Source organism: Oncorhynchus masou, chromosome 25 (assembly GCF_036934945.1).
Source record: "Oncorhynchus masou masou isolate Uvic2021 chromosome 25, UVic_Omas_1.1, whole genome shotgun sequence".
Classification (NCBI taxonomy): Eukaryota; Metazoa; Chordata; class Actinopteri; order Salmoniformes; family Salmonidae; genus Oncorhynchus; species Oncorhynchus masou.
This window is the reverse complement of record NC_088236.1, coordinates 48098138-48115909: the sequence shown is the minus strand read 5'-3', so window position 1 is coordinate 48115909 and position 17772 is coordinate 48098138.

Genomic DNA, 17772 nt, shown 5'->3' with positions numbered 1-17772 from the left:
TGCTTAGCTACATTATAGCCTAAAGCAAATAGGCCTAGATTAGGGGTGTCAAACTAATTCAATGGAGGGCCTAGTGTCTGCAAGTTTGAGTTTTTCCTTACAATTAGGCCCTAGACAACCAGGTGAGGAGTTCCTTACTAATTAGTGACCTTAATTAATCAATCAAGTACAAGTGAGGAGCAAAAACCCTTAGACACAGTCCTCTGTAGAATGAGTTTGACACCTGTGACCTAGATCGTCAATATTGATACAAAGCAACGCCATGTAAACAATATGACATGGATGGATCCAAAAGTAGGGTCATAGTAGCATGCAAACTCAACACGTGCTTTACCAAACGGCAATAGGCCTATAAATTGTTGTTACGGCCAAATTACACCAGACACGTAATATATGCAAGCGTGTTGGGGTATATTTTGTAATTATGCATGGTTTATAAATGAGGCACCTGGGGCCTTGTTCAAAATCATTGTGTAAATAGAACACTAAATATCTGCGTGTGCCATTCTGAAAAGACTACACACACAAACCTATTGAGATTTTTAAAACCTGGAGCACGCCATACACATAGGCATGTTTCCCATTATAAATCAGACCTGTCGTGAAACTCTGCGCGCGTGAACAAGCATCATAACTTCACCTGGAACACGCCCATTGTTCACCTTTTATGGTGACAACAACGCCTTTATTTGCTGTATATTTTGGAAGTATTGGAATTATGACAAGACAGTATCTAAGGAATTTACAAATAATGGCAAACTTGATCAAATGTCTATGGAGGGGTTGGCAAAATGTTTTATTTTGCAGTGACATTTGTCCTATTTAAACATCAGACAGACAAAAACAATTGCACATTGTTGTGAACCTGTAAACAGATCGCTTGAATTCAATAATGTTTTGCATTTACTTTTTCTCGAACCTACAGTATATAGGCTATGCCCGCTAATTCTCGTTAAAAAAAGTAAATCTACAGTAGGCCTACTTACAGTGGTAGTCTACACACTTCAATGCAAAATATCAACTGTCTGTTCACCTGTTAAATTCTACTGAATGTTATAAACCGCGCTCTCTGTCAGATGCAATGCAAAAAAATCTAATAGGCACATGCGCATGGTAATTTGGCCAGAAAAGGTGAGGAATTTATTCTGCAGTGATCATGGAAATGGAATCAATAATAGGAAATATATGCCTATTTCTATTTGTTTCAGAATGCAAAGATACAATGAATTGTTTTTCGCTCTTCTCATTAACAGAAAATGATTGCTCTTGTTACTATATTTAGTTACTAATATGAGCATCAAATATTCCTGCACAAGGCTACTACACTGAATAAAAATATGAACTCAACATGCAAGGTCAAAGATTTTAAAGTTACAGGTCATGTAAGTAAATCAGTCACTCATTAGGCCCTAATTTCACATGACTAGGAATACAGATATGCATCTGTTGGAAACAGATGGCTTTAAATGTAGGGATGTGGATCATAACACCAGTCAGTATCTGGTGTGATCACCATTTGCCTCATGCAGTATGACACATCTCCTTCGCATTGTGTTGATCAAGCTGTTGATTGTGAATGTTGTCCCACTCCTCTTTAATGGCTGTGAGAAGTTGCTGGATATTGGCCAGAACTGGAACACGCTGTCGTACACATCCATCCAGAGCATTCTAAACATGCTCAATGTGTGACATGTCTGGTGAGTATGCAGACCATGAATGAACTGGGACATTTTCAGCTTCCAGGAATTGTGTACAGATCCTTGCTACATGGGGCCATGCATTATCATGCTGAAACATGAGGTGATGGCAGTGGATGAATGGCATGACAATGGGCCTCGGGATCTCGTCACGGTATCTCTGTGCATTCAAATTGCCAATGATACAATGCAATTGTGTTTGTAGCTTATGCCTGCCCATACCTTAATCCCACCGCCAACATGGAGCACTCTGTTCACAACATTGACATCAGCAAACCCACACGATGCCACATACGTCTGCCATCTGCCCGGTACAGTTGAAACCAGGATTCATCCGTGAAGAGCACACTTCTCCAGCGTGCCAGTGGCCATTGAAGGTGATCATTTGCCCACTGTTAGGACACCGAACTGCAGTCACGTCAAGACCCTGGTGAGGACAATGAGCACGCAGATGAGCTTCCCTGAGACTGTTTCTGACAGTTTGTGCAGAAATTCTTTGGTTGTGCAAACCCACAGGTGTTCGGTTGGCTGGTCTTAAACCATCCCGCAGGTGGAAGTCAGATGTGGAGGTCCTGGGCTGGCGTGGTTACACGTGGTCTGCGGTTGTGAGGCTGGTTGGACATACTGACAAATTCTCTAAAATGACATTGAAGCGGTTTATGGTAGAGAAATGAACAGCTATGGTGGACATTCCTGCAGTCAGAAATCTCGTATTTCTGTTTTGAGCCCTTTCCATCGAGCTAGTTTATGCTACTGGCTCGAAACTTCAGTGGAAATTGAAACTTGCCTGCTGAACTTGGGACTTGGGAGTGTTCAGAATCAATACAGTTTTTTATCTGAGGAATTATTTGTTCTTTTTTAACAAACATAAGGTTATACATTTTCTGTGAAAATAACACATTAAAATATGCTTTTGCTGCCAACCTGGCTTGATATTGGATAGACTCATAACCGCGGGAAGTAGGGGTTGAGGGGGCTGCAGCACCCCCTGAAAAATCTGAATAGAAAAAAAAAATCACAAGTAGTTCACTTAGCCTTTACTAGTCCTGTATTAGCTGACCGATATAATGTAGCGCATGCTCCAAAAAATCTTATTTTACCATTCAGACACACATCGCATGTCTCGGAATCAGATTTGGATCGGACTTCAAACCACCTACGAAGGTGCGGTGAAATGTGGCTTGAAATATCCAATTCCATGTGCTTTTTGGCTGTTCTCACTGCAGGAAAGATTCGATTCGGATATGCAAACAAATTGCATTTGAGTCACTTTAAATGAGCCAATGTGAACAAGGCTTTATAGACCCTAGTTTGTCTACACTCAGAGAAAAAGTGCTATCTAAAACCAAAAAGGATTCTTTGGCTATCCCCATAGGAAAACTCTTTGAAGAACCCCTTTTGGTTCCAGGTAGAACCCTTTTGGGTTCCATGTAGAATCCTTTCCACAGAGGGTTCTACATGAAACCGAAAAGAGTTCTACCTGAAACGAGAAAGGGATCTCCTATGGGGACAGACACACAACACTTTTGGAATGCTTTTTATTCTAAGAGTGTAGATATCTTAGCTGGCATGCCTGTGTGACAAAGTGAAAATGTAGAGTTTCCATCAACCTGTAGATATCAAAGAACAGAGTAGTGGGTGAAACCATTCACTTCAGGAAAAGTTGTGATGTAAATAAAGAGTCCTTTCATTATGTGTTGTCGAATTCATAAAAATATTGGCTGCCATTGTAGGAAGGTTGGAAATACGAGACATTTTTGTATTATTTTCCTTGAAAGAACAACTAGTGGGTTTCAAGTTTGTCTGCCTGCTCTTCAGTCAGAGAGATATTCTGAGAGCAGGTTTGTGTATCCTTCCTCTGTACATTAAAAACGGTTTAAAAATGTATATGGTTCATATTCAATAGTGAATGTGACTATGTATATATTTATCTTACCGTTAATGTATTTAAGGCCTACTTCGATAAGTTAACCAAGTTTTTATTGGCTTTGCTAGCCATGTTAATGACGAGCTGACGAGCACTGTCAATCAGTGCACTGTAATGTCACGTTAGCTTTTGCTAGCAGGTGATTGATCAAAATATTAAGCGAATGTTTATTTTCTTACTACCTTAATTGCATTGCAGTGCTAGCTGTGCCACCAGAGATTCTGGATTCGAGCCAAGGCTCTGTCGCAGCCAGCCGCGACCGGGAGGCCCATGGGGCGGCGCACAATTTGCCTAGCGTGGTCCGGGTTAGGGAGGGTTTGACCGGCAGGAATATCCTCTCTCATCGCGCACTAGCGACTCCTGTGTAGGGCCAGGTGCAGTGCACACTGAGCAAGTCACCAGGTGTACAGTGTTTCCCCCGACACAGTGGTGCGGCTGGCTTCCAGGTTGGATGTGCATTGTGTCAAGAAGCATTGCGGCTTGGTTGGGTTGTGTTTCGGAGGACGCATGGCTCTCGACCTTCGCCTCTCCCGAGTCCATATGGGATTTGCAGCGATGAGACAAGACTGTAACTACTATCGATTTGGGAGAAAAAAGGGTTGTACTTGTGCTCTGTATTTATGGATTATAATATCACTTCACATTGAGGCCATGTATCATCACTGTTACTCCTATCTAAAATATTGATTGTGTACTACCGAACCAGTGAGTGTGTGGCTGTGACCGTCCTGTCAATGCCTGTCATCACTGTTTGATATCTTTTACTGCAGGTATGCTTTTCTGTATTTTTGTTATTTTCTAAACACAATGCATTTATACTATACGATCACTTTGTGGATACATTCTGAGAGCAGTGAACGTGTGGCTGTGACCGTCCTGTTAATGCCGGTCATCACTGTTTGATATATTTTTCTGCAGATAAAAACCAAGTCAACCTGAAGTGTCCGTGTCCGTGTGCCTTCCTTCTGGGGGGCTATGTGAAGTTGGTTACAGAATTGGTGCCAAGATCAGTTATCGCCAATCACCGGGGAATACAGCAGCGCTCCAGAGAGGAGGACCACACCTCCCGTCAACTTCAAGAGACAGTCGATTTAAATATTTGTCATGAATAACATGTCCACACCAAAAAATCCAGGTACTCTGGTCAAGTCCAATGGTGATCCATCATTTCAAATCAAAATCAAATCAAATCACCACTTTTAATGGTGACTGAGGACTTACAACCTAGGGGACTTAACTGTTATATTGTAACCCCCAGTATTGGTAGGGGGGCTCAGATAGCTAGAATGGTAGAGCATAGCTTTTCTGGGAGTGCTGGTGTAATGTCAGAAAATGAACAAGACAATGTTATTGATCAAACAACAGGTCAGAGTGATGGAGATGATAATCACTCCAATGATGATGAATACCATACACAGCAGTGTTATGTTTGATTTAGTCAAACAGATGGGTCAAGAGATTTGAAACAATACTATTACCAGTCTGTCAGTAATATCACTCCATCCAAGGTAGCCGCCGACACCGTCCCAGTGTGCATGCCAGACTGGTCCAAGGTAAACTTTGTCATGAAATCTGACATGTGTGAGCCACCCACTTTCAGAGGTGATGGAACAGAAATATGTAATGTGTATGAGTGGCAGGAAATGATGAAGACTTACTTGGTAAAGAAAGGTTACAAAACGCCAGAGCAAGGTCATGAAATTATGGAACGGTTAATGGGGAGGGCCAAGAATTTAGTCAAGATAGGAATCCGCAGTAACCCCCTTGTAAACATCAGCAGAGACCCTGAGGTTATTTTCAGTATTTTGAAACAGCATTTAGGTGAGGCCATGTCCTCTAATACGCTGCTTCAAGATTTTTATGAAACAAAACCTTATCACAGGGAGAGTAGCTTAGACTACTGGGTGCGCCTTAACCGAGTAGCAGATCTAGCTAATGAATGTCTACAATAACAGGGCAGACAGATGGATGACGTGGGTCATGCGGTCACCTTGATATTTGTGAAGCACTGCCCCAATCATGAACTGTACACAGAATTTGGATGCAAGCCTAGGGAGAAATGGACAGTGGGTGAAGTTCAGGAATTGATAGACAGCCACCAAAATGACAGATGTGCTACAAGGAGGAAACAAAACATATTGACACTACAGGAAGACATCCAAAGAACAGAGGAGAACTCAGAGCACCCCATCCTTACATCAGCAGTTCAAGGAGTTGAGTAGCAATGATCAGGGGACAATGACAACTTGTAACACTGCTAGAACAGTTTATTATTAACCAAAACTCTGCTCACCCCACCACAAGAGGGCCCCACAGAACTGCACAGCTGTCTCCCTCCTTCCCATGTGCTATATGTAAAGATGTGGCTCACTCCATTCGGTCTCACTGTCTTAATGACAGCATGTGCTTCAAATGTCACAATCCTGGCCATCAAACCATAGACTTCCCACAAAGCAGTAGGTTAGAATAGAGGCACCAGTTGGGCAGCGGCCATAAAATCAAGTTCCAGCTTTAAACGAATAGGTCTGCACCTTGAGGGGAAAGATGCAACTAAAAACTCAGCCCCTATAAATGAAAGATCCTGAAATAGAACTGTCTTCATAATCTCAGCAAAAAAAGAAATGTCCCTTTTTCAGGACCCTGTCTTTCAAAGATAAATCGTAAAAATCCAAATAACTTCACAGATCTTCATTTTAAAGGGTTTAAAAACTGTTTCCCATGCTTGTTCAATGAACCATAAACAATGAATGAACATGCACCTTACAGACGGTAGACAATTAAGGTCACAGTAATGAAAACTTAGGACACCAATGAGGCCTTTCTACTGACTCTAACAAACACCAAAAGATAGATGCCCAGGGTCCCTGCTCATTTGCGTGAACGTGCCTTAGGCATGCTGCAAGGAGGCATGAGGAATGCAGATGTGGCTAGGACAATAAATTGCAATGTCCGTACTGTGAGACACCTAAGACAGTGCTACAGGGAGACAGGATGGACAGCTGATCGTCCTCGCAGTGGCAGACCACGTGTAACAACACCAGCACAGGATCAGTACATCCGAACATCACACCTGCGGCACAGGTACAGTCTTGCCCGAGTTACACCAGGAATGCGCAATCCCTCCATCAGTGCTCAGACTGTCCGCAATAGGCTGAGAGAGGCTGGACTGAGGGCTTGTAGGCCTGTTGTAAGGGATGTCCTCACCAGACATCACCGAAAACAACATCACCTATGGGCACAAACCCACCGTCGCTGGACTAGATAGGTCTGGCAAAAAGTGCTCTCCACTGACGATTTGCGGTTTTGTCTCACCAGGGGTCAACGTCAGATTTACGTTTTTCATCGAAGGATGGGGCATTAGTCAGTATCTGGCCACACCAGATACTGACTGTTACTTTTGATTTTGGATCCCCCGTAACCATTTGTTCAGGGACATATGTCTGTGGAACTTGTTCAGTTCATGTCTCAGTTGTTGAATCTTGTTATGTTCATACAAATATTTACACATGCTAAGTTTGCTGAAAATAAATGCAGTTAACAGTGAGAGGTCGTTTCTTTTTTTGCTGAGTTTGCAAAGAGAAAAACCAAGGCTACACAAATGTGATATATCAACGAACTCAGAGAATAACAAGCAATGAAAGTCTGTTCGATGCACCAGTGACTGTGCAATGATCAGTAGAACTAAGAGGACTCTTTGATAGTGGTTCAATGGCCTGTATGTTAAGTGAATTGCTTTGAAAACATGTCTTAACTGAAAGCTCGAAAATGTCCTGACCTGTAGGACTCGTTGGATGTGGAGGTCAACATTGGGTGGAAACTGCCTTTTCAGCACAATGGATCTGACATCGGGATTTTACAATATTCCGATATACGATGAAGATCGTAAACACACAGCCGTTTCCACACCAGTTGGCCTTTTCGAATATAACAGAATGGCTCAGGGCCTCTGCAACAGCCCAGCTATGTTTGCCAGGATGATGATGTCAATCTTTGGGGTTCAGAACTATCTAGATGACTTACAATTCTTTGGTAAATGTGAACAAGAAGCACTTGAACAGTTGGAGTTGGTTTTCAGTAGACTCTCAAACAACAACTTGAAGCTTGTCCAAAAGAAGTGCCACTTCCTTAGGTGTTCTGTGAAATTCTTAGGTCATGTGATATCTCAAAAGGGGATCCAGACTGACGAGGGAAAAGTGACGGCCATCAGTGAAATGACATCCACTGATCTCATGGAGATGGATGGGAAAAATCCTGGACTGAAGAGGGTCCAGTCATTTCTTGGAATGATGAACTATTACTCCTATTTTTTCTCAACAGGTTTTCAAAAATTGTCAAGCCACTGTGCTCTTTAACAGCGGGACATAAAACCAAACGAAAAGATAAAAATGGCAAGAGTAGGCAAGACTGAGTAGGCCGTCCAGTAGGCTGACACCCGAAGACTGGACGAGTGAGCGTCAACTTGTATTTGATGAGTTAAAAGCAGCTGTGATAAATGCTGTAGTTTTAGCTCACCCAGACTTTAGACTGATGCTTCAATTGATGGCCTAGGTGATGTTCTGAGCCAGATCCCAGAGGGCAAGAGTAAAAGTAGACCCATTGCGTTTGCTAGTAAAAAGCAAGATATCCAGCCCATTGTCTATAGTTTCTTGCATTGAAATGGGCCGTGCGTTTAAAATGTAGTCACTGGCTAAAAGGTGCCCAGTTTACTGTCCTGACAGATAATAACCCACTCACATACTGAGAAAGCCTAAACTTGATGCCTGTGAGCAGAGGTGGGTGGTGAAGCTAGCCCTGTATGACTTTGATCTGAAATACATACAGTGGGGCAAAAAAGTATTTAGTCAGCCACCAATTGTGCAAGTTCTCCGACTTCAAAAGATGAGGCACACGTTTTTTTTTACAAAATTGGATCTCAGGAGTACGTACAATCTGGTGCGTACAATCTGGTGCGTATTCGGAAGGGTGATGAGTGGAAGACGGCATTTAGCACCACCTCAGGTCATTATGAGTACCTTGTCATGCCATATGGGTTGATGAATGCTCCATCAGTTTTCCAATCATTTGCAGATGAGATCTTCAGGGACCTGCACGGGCAGGGTGTAGTGGTGTATATCGATGATATTCTGATATTCTGTTACGGTTACCTCAGTGACACAGAACTATGAAACCAAACCCACTACCGGATGTGGATGGGGGCAGTGATGACCAGAGAACTGCAGTCTGGATCCTCTGCAGTTCAAAAAGTAGTCGATGAGGCTATGGTCATCGTTGATAGGACAAGAGTGTAATGGAGATACCGAGTCAATGGGAGATTCTGAAAGCGAGCAGGAATCTAGAACTAGTGACTTCGGTCACATGGACCATTTGAATTTCAGAGCAATAATACAGTGACCATACATACATACCCCAACCAGAAGCCATGGATTACAGGCAACATCATCACTGAGATAAAGGCTAGAGCTGCCACTTTCAAGGACAGGACTCTAACCCGGACGCTTATAAGAAATCCCCCTATGCCCTCCGACGAACCATCAAACAGGCAAGTGTCAATACAGGACTAAGATCGAATCGTACTACACAGGCTCTGACGCTCGTTGGATGTGGCAGGGCTTGCAAAACATCACAGACTACAAAGGGAAGCACAGCCGAGAGCTGCCAAGTGACACAAGCCCACCAGACGAGCCAAGCTACTTCTATGCTCGCTTCGAGGCAAATAACACTGAAACATGCCTGAGAGCTCCAGCTGTTCTGGAAGACTGTGAGATCACGCTCTCCACAGCCAATGTCAGTAAGACCTTTAAAACATGTCAACATTCACAAGGCCACAGGGCAGACAAATTACCAGAACGTGTACTGCGAACATGCGCTGACCAACTGGCAAGTGTTTTCACGGATATTTCCAACCTGTCCCTGTCCGAGTCTGTAATACCAACATGTTTTAAGTAGACCACCATAGTTCCTGTGCCCAAGAACACTAAGGTAACCTGTCTAAATTACTACCGACCCGTAGCAGTCACGTCTGTAGCCGTGAAGTGCTTTTTATTTAATTATTTATTTTCTTTCACCTTTATTTAACCAGGTAGGCAAGTTGCGAACAAGTTCTCATTTACAATTACGACCTGGCCAAGATAAAGCAAAGCAGTTCGACACACAACGACAGTTACACATGGAGTAAAACATACAGTCAATAATACAGTATAAACAAGTCTATATACGATGTGAGCAAATGAGGTGAGATAAGGGAGGTAAAGGTAAAAAAAAGGCCATGGTGGCAAAGTAAATACAATATAGCAAGTAAAACACTGGAATGGTAGATTTGCAATGGAAGAATGTTTGTTTGGGCTAAATTATAGTTGTTTGGGCTAAATTATAGGTGGGCTATGTACAGGTACAGTAATCTGTGAGCTGCTCTGACAGTTGGTGCTTAAAGCTAGTGAGGGAGATAAGTGTTTCCAGTTTCAGAGATTTTTTAGTTCGTTCCAGTCATTGGCAGCAGAGAACTGGAAGGAGAGGCGGCCAAAGAAAGAATTGGTTTTGGGGTTGACTATAGAGAGATACCTGCTGGAGCGTGTGCTACAGGTGGGAGATGCTATGGTGACCAGCGAGCTGAGATAAGGGGGGACTTTACCTAGCAGGGTCTTGTAGATCACCTGGAGCCAGTGGGTTTGGCGATGAGTATGAAGCGAGGGCCAGCCAACGAGAGCGTACAGGTCGCAATGGTGGGTAGTATATGGGGCTTAGGTGACATAACGGATTGCACTGTGATAGACTGCATCCAATTTGTTGAGTAGGGTATTGGAGGCTATTTTGTAAATGACATCGCCAAAGTCGAGGATTGGTAGGATGGTCAGTTTTACAAGGGTATGTTTGGCAGCATGAGTGAAGGATTCTTTGTTGCGAAATAGGAAGCCAATTCTAGATTTAATTTTGGATTGGAGATGTTTGATATGGGTCTGGAAGGAGAGTTTACAGTCTAACCAGACATCTAAGTATTTGTAGTTGTCCACGTATTCTAAGTCAGAGCCGTCCAGACTAGTGATGTTGGACAGGCGGCAGGTGCAGGTAGCGATCGGTTGAAGAGCATGCATTTAGTTTTACTTGTATTTAAGAGCAATTGGAGGCCATGGAAGGAGAGTTGTATGGCATTGAAGCTTGCCTGGAGGGTTGTTAACACAGTGTCCAAAGAAAGGCCAGAAGTATACAGAATGGTGTTGTCTGCGCAGAGGTGGATCAGAGACTCACCAGCAGGAAGAGCGATCTCATTCGGTCCAAGAATTGAACTCTGTGGCACCTCCATAGAGACTGCCAGAGGTCCGGACAGCAGACCCTCCGATTTGACACACTGAACTCAGAGAAGTAGTTGGTGAACCAGGCGAGGCAATCATTTGAGGAACCAAGGCTGTCGAGTCTGCCGATGAGGATGTGGTGATTGACAGAGTCGAAGCCTTGGCCAGATCAATGAATACGGCTGCACAGTAATGTTTCTTATCGATGGCGGTTAAGATATTGTTTAGGACCTTGAGCGTGGCTGAGGTGCACCCATGACCAGCTCTGAAACCAGATTGCATAGCAGAGGAGGTATGGTGAGATTCGAAATGGTCGGTAATCTGTTTGTTGACTTGGCTTTCAAAGACCTTAGAAAGGCATGGTAGGATAGATATAGGTCTGTAGCAGTTTGGGTCAAGAGTGTCCCCCCCTTTGAATGCTGCTGCTTTCCAATCTTTGGGAATCTCAGACGACACGAAAGAGAGGTTGAACAGGCTACTAATAGGGGTGACAACAATTTCAGCAGATAATTTTAGAAAGAAAGGGTCCAGATTGTCTAGCCCGGCTGATTTGTAGGGGTCCAGATTTTGCAGCTCTTTCAGAACATCAGTTGAACGGATTTGGGAGAAGGAGAAATGGGGAAGGCTTGGGCGAGTTGCTGTTGGGGGTGCAGTGCTATTGACCGGGGTAGGGGTAGCCAGGTGGAAAGCATGGCCAGCCGTAGAAAAATGCTTATTGAAATTCTCAATTATGGTGGATTTATCAGTGGTGACAGTGTTTCCTATCTTCAGTGCAGTGGGCAGCTGGGAGGAGGTGTTCTTATTCTCCATGGACTTTACAGTGTCCCAGAACTTTTGAGTTAGTGTTGCAGGAAGCAAATTTCTGCTTGAAAGGCTGGTCAACGCTCACATCAACACCATTATCCCAGAAACCCTAGACACATTCCAATTTGCATACCGCCCCAACAGATCCACAGGTGACAATCTATTGCACTCCACAATGCCCTTTCCCATTTAGACAAAAGGAACACCTATGTGAGAATGCTATTCATTGACTACAGCTCAGCGTTCAACACCATAGTGCCTTTAAGGACCCTGGGACTAAACACCTTCCTCTGCAGCTGGATCCTGGTCTTACTGAATGGCCGCCCCAAGGTAGTAAGGGTTGGTAACAACACATCCGCCACGCTAATTCTCAACACAGGGGCCACTCAGGGGTTCGTGCGCAGTCCCCTCCTGTACTCCCTGTTCACTCATGACTGCACAGCCAGGCACAACTCCAACACCATCCTTAAGTTTGCAGTTGACACAACAGTTGTAGGCCTGATCACCGACAACGACGAGACTGCCTATAAGGAGGAGGTCAGAGACCTGGCCCTGTGGTGACAGGACAACAATCCTATCCCTCAACGTGATCAAGACAAATCAGATGATTGCGGACTACAGGAAAAAGACGATCGAGCACGCCCCCATTCTCATCGATGATGCTGCAGTGGAGCAGATTGAGAGCTTCAAGTTGATGTGTCCACATCACTAACAAACTAACATGTTCCAAGCACACCAAGGCAGTAGTGAATAAGGCACAACAAAACCTATTCCCCATCAGGAGACTGAAAAGATTTGGCATGGGTCCTCAGATCCTCAAAAGGTTCTACAACTGCATCATCAAGAGCATCCTGACTGGTTGCATCACTGCCTGGTATGGCAACTGCTCGGCCGCCGACCGTAAGTCACTACAGAGGGTAGTGTGAACGGCCCAGTACATCACTGGGGCTAAGCTTCCTGCTATCCAGGACCTCTATACCAGGTGGTGTCAGAGGAAGGCCCTAGAAATTGTCAAAGACTCCAGCCACCCTAGTGGAGTGCCAAGTCTAGGTCCAAGAGGCTTCTAAACAGCTTCTACCCCCAAGCCATAAGACTCCTAAACATTTAATCAAATGGCTACCCAGACTATTTTCAATGTCCCCCACCGCCCTCTTTTACACCGCTGCTACTCTCTGTTGTTATCATCTATGCATAGTCACTTTAATAACTCTACCTGCATGTACAGCGGGGAGAACAAGTATTTGATAACCTGCAAAATCGTCAGTGTTTCCTACTTACAAAGCATTTTTTTTTAAACCTTTATTTAACCAGGCAAGTCAGTTAAGAACAAATTCTTATTTTCAATGACGGCCTGGGAACAGTGGGTTAACTGCCTGTTCAGGGGCAGAACGACAGATTTTGTACCTTGTCAGCTCGGGAGTTTGAACTCTCAACCTTCCGGTTACTAGTCCAACGCTCTAACCACTAGGCTACACTGCATGTAGAGGTCTGTAATTTTTATAGGTACACTTCACAAAAATCCAGAAAATCACTGTATGATTTTTAAGTAATTAATTTACATTTTATTGCATGACATAATTATTTGATCACCTACCAACCAGTAAGAATTCCAGCTCTCACAGACCTGTTAGTTTCTTTAAGCCCTCCTGTTCTCCACTCATTACCTGCATAAAAGACACCTGTCCACACACTCAAAGACTCTAACCTCTCCACAATGGCCAAGACCAGAGAGCTGTGTAAGGACGTCAGGGATAAAATTGTAGACCTGCACAAGGCTGGGATGGGCTACAAACAATAGGCAAGCAGCTTGGTGAGAAGGCAACAACTGTTGGCGCAATTAGAAAAATCTAAGAAGTTCAAGATGACGGTCAATCACCCTCGGTCTGAGGCTCCATGCAAGATCTCACCTCGTGGGGCATCAATGATCACGAGGAAGGTGAGGGATCAGCCCAGAACTACACGGCAGGACCTGGTCAATGACCTGAAGAGAGCTGGGACCAGTCTCAAAGAAAGCCATTAGTAACACACTACACCGTCACTGGCTTGCTGGGGCTCTCTCATGCCGTCCCTGGAGGGGGTGCGTCACCTGAGTGGGTTGATTCACCGATGTGGTCATCCTGTCTGGGTTGGCCCCCCCCCCTTGGGTTGTGCCATGGCGGAGATCTTTGCGGGCTATACTCAGCTTTGTCTCAGGATGGTAAGTTGGTGGTTGAAGATATCCCTCCAGTGGTGTGGGGGCTGTGCTTTGGCAAAGTGGGTGGGGTTATATCCTTCCTGTTTGGCCCTGTCCGGGGGTGTCCTCGGGTGGGGCCACAGTGTCTCCTGACCCCTCCTGTCTCAGCCTCCAGTATTTATGCTGCAGTAGTTTATGTGTCGGGGGGCTGGGGTCAGTTTGTTATATCTGGAGTACTTCTCCTGTCCAATTCGGTGTCCTGTGTGAATCTAAGTGTCCGTTCTCTAATTCTCTCCTTCTCTCTCTCGGAGGACCTGAGCCCTAGGACCATGCCCCAGGACTACCTGACATGATGACTCCTTGCTGTCCCCAGTCCACCTGGCCGTGCTGCTGCTCCAGTTTCAACTGTTCTACCTTATTATTATTCGACCATGCTGGTCATTTATGAACTTTTGAACATCTTGGCCATGTTCTGTTATAATCTCCACCCGGCACAGCCGGAAGAGGACTGGCCACCTCACATATGCTCTCTCTAATTCTCTTTCTTTCTCTCTCTCGGAGGACCTGAGCCCTAGGACCATGCCCCAGGACTACTTGACATGATGACTCCTTGCTGTCCCCAGTCCACCTGGCCGTGCTGCTGCTCCAGTTTCAACTGTTCTGCCTTATTATTATTCGACCATGCTGGTCATTTATGAACATTTGAACATCTTGGCCATGTTCTGTTATAATCTCTACCCGGCACAGCCAGAAGAGGACTGGCCACCCCACATAGCCTGGTTCCTCTCTAGGTTTCTTCCTAGGTTTTGGCCTTTCTAGGGAGTTTTTCCTAACCACCGTGCATCTACACCTGCATTGCTTGCTGTTTGGGGTTTTAGGCTGGGTTTCTGTACAGCACTTTGAGATATCAGCTGATGTACGAAGGGCTATATAAATAAATTTGATTTGATTTGATTTGATTAAAATCCTGCAGCGCACGCAAGGTCCCCCTGCTTAAGCCAGCGCATGTCCAGGCCCGTCTAAAGTTTGACAATGACCATCTGGATGATCCAGAGTAGGAATGGGAGAAGGTCATGTGGTCTGATGAGACAAAAATAGAGCCTTTTGGTCTAAACTGTCGCTCTGGATAAGAGCGTCTGCTAAATGACTTAAATGTAAAATGTAAATGTAAACTCCACTTGCCGTGTTTGGAGGAAGAAGGATGAGTACAACCCCAAGAATACCATCCCAACCGTGAAGCATGGAGGTGGAAACATTCTTTGGGGATGCCTTTCTGCAAAGGGGACAGGATGACTGCACTGTATTGAGGGGAGGATGGATGGGTCCATGCATCACGAGATCTTGGCCAACAACCTCCTTCCCTCAGCATTGAAGATGGGTCGTGGCTGGGTCTTCCAGCATGACAACGATCCGAAACACACAGCCAGGGCAACTAAGGAGTGGCTCCGTAAGAAGCATCTCAAGGTCCTGGAGTGGTCTAGCCAGTCTCCAGACCTGAACCCAATAGAAAATCTTTGGAGGGAGCTGAAAGTCCGTATTGCCCAGCGACAGCCCCGAAACCTGAAGGATCTGGAGAAGGTCTGCATGGAGGAGTGGGCCAAAATCCCTGCTGCAGTGTATGCAAACCTGGTCAAGAACTACAGGAAACGTATGATCTCTGTAATTGCAAACAAAGGTTTCTGTACCAAATATTAAGTTATGCTTTTCTGATGTATCAAATACTTATGTCATGCAATAAAATGAAAATTAATTACTTAAAATCATAAAATGCGATTTTCTGGATTTTTGTTTTAGATTCCATCTCTCACAGTTGAAGTGTACCTATGAAAAAAATTACAGACCTCCTCAGACATGCTTTGTAAGTAGGAAAATTTGAAAATCGGCAGTGTATCAAATACTTGTTCTCCCCACTGTACATATTACCTCAACCCCACACATTGACCCTGTACCGGTATCCCCCGTATACAGTCTTGCTATTGTTATTTTACTGCTGCTCTTTAATTACATTTAATTCTTATCCATATTTTTTTTTAAACGGCACTGTTGGTTAGGGGCTCGTAAGTAAGCATTTCACTGTTGTATCGGCGCATGTGACTAATACAATTTGAGATCCTTGATGAAAACCTACTCCAGAGCGCTCAGGACCTCAGACTGGGGTGAAAGTTCACTTTCCAACAGGACAACGACCCTAAGCACACAGCCAACACAACGCAGGAGTGGCTTCTGGACAAGTCTCTGAATGCTCTTGACTGGGGATTTGTTTATTACGTTACTTTAGATTCATAATGGGATAACCAATATTATGGTCAATACCGTTTAACATAAAGCAAAGCTATTTAGAGTAGTGCCAATATGGTCTATATTTGCATGATCTAGAAAAAAATATTGATCTGTATGCACAGTGGTTACTGCAATCTAGCCAGAGGTATCAGCAGGGAGTCTGGTCTTATTGCAGTTTGTATCCTGGCAGGGATCTTTGGTCAACTATCGCTTGTCTGACAGTGTGTCTGCCTCCATTGTCAAGGCTGTCACAGTGGAAGTGCAGAGAGGGTTTTTCAAGCTCAAGTGGTGCAGAGATAAGTGGGACAGACTATCTCCTCATGAATAATTAAAAGGCTGACATGTCATTGACATTAAGATGGTTTATTAAACAAAAGTATGTGACAGTTGGTGAAACTATTGACTGTGCTGAAGTAGGTCACAACGTTATTAAAGATGCAGTTCAAGCCTCCTACTAAATATTACACACACACGTACGCACAAATGAGTATGCACAGACGGACACACATACAAACGTTGGTTTTACTATCCAAGTGGGGACCAAAAAAATTTATTCTCATTCAAAATCCCATTTTCCTTAAAACTAACCCTTAACCCCTAACCAAAATACTAAATTTAACCATAATTCCTAACCCTACCCTAATTCTAACCCTAACTGTAACCTTAACCTTAACACTACACCTAACCCCTAAGCCTAAAGTAGCATATTTCCTTTTCAGGGGCCAGCGAAATGTCCCCACTTGTCAGAATTGTCATTTTTTACTATCTTTGTGAGGACCTTTGGAACCAAAAAGGGTAGTAAAGTTAGATCACACACGTAGAATTCATCTCCCTCAGAATAAACATGTCACACCATCTGATAATATCTGCTTGTTTTTTTACACTTTGAATTAGACTTGGAATAGAAACGCACTGACTGAGAAATGCTAGAGAACATTTAAAAAGCTTTGCCCCAGGTGTGATATGTTAGATAATCTGAACTTGTTTATCAGGATAATATTTAATTCTCAGAGGTCTCGATGGTGGTCGACTTTGTTAGTGAGTGCACTGATCAAACTTCTGTTTAAATAGATATTCTACACTGTCACGGCAATTAATTATATGCATTGGCAATAATTAAAGGAAACTAAGAAAAGATAACATTTTAAAATACATATTTCTATATTTCATTCTATATTTTTATTTCCCCATCCCTAATAATCAATGGTCCAAGGTGCCCCAGTACTGATGAAAACAGATATGTGTAATTCAATCACTTACCACAGTGGACATGAAACTGGACCCATACCAATTTGCTTAGAGAAATAGCTGCAGCATCTGATCCTCAAACACGTAGATCAGTCACAGACCTATGCCAAACTAGATTTCTCCTCCGCTTTCAACACCTTCCAACCCTTCATCCTTCTAGCCAAAATGCAACAGCTGGACAGTGGACATTTAATCCATACCCCATTTATTGGGATCACTCCTTACGTACTTAGAGCTTCCAACAATTATTCACTAGTAAAAGCGAACAACAATTACAAATCCCTCCTGGTCTGTATCCATCAACTCTGTAGCAAAGCAGGGCTGATTGAGCTCTGTTGTCCTTTTCATTTTACACAC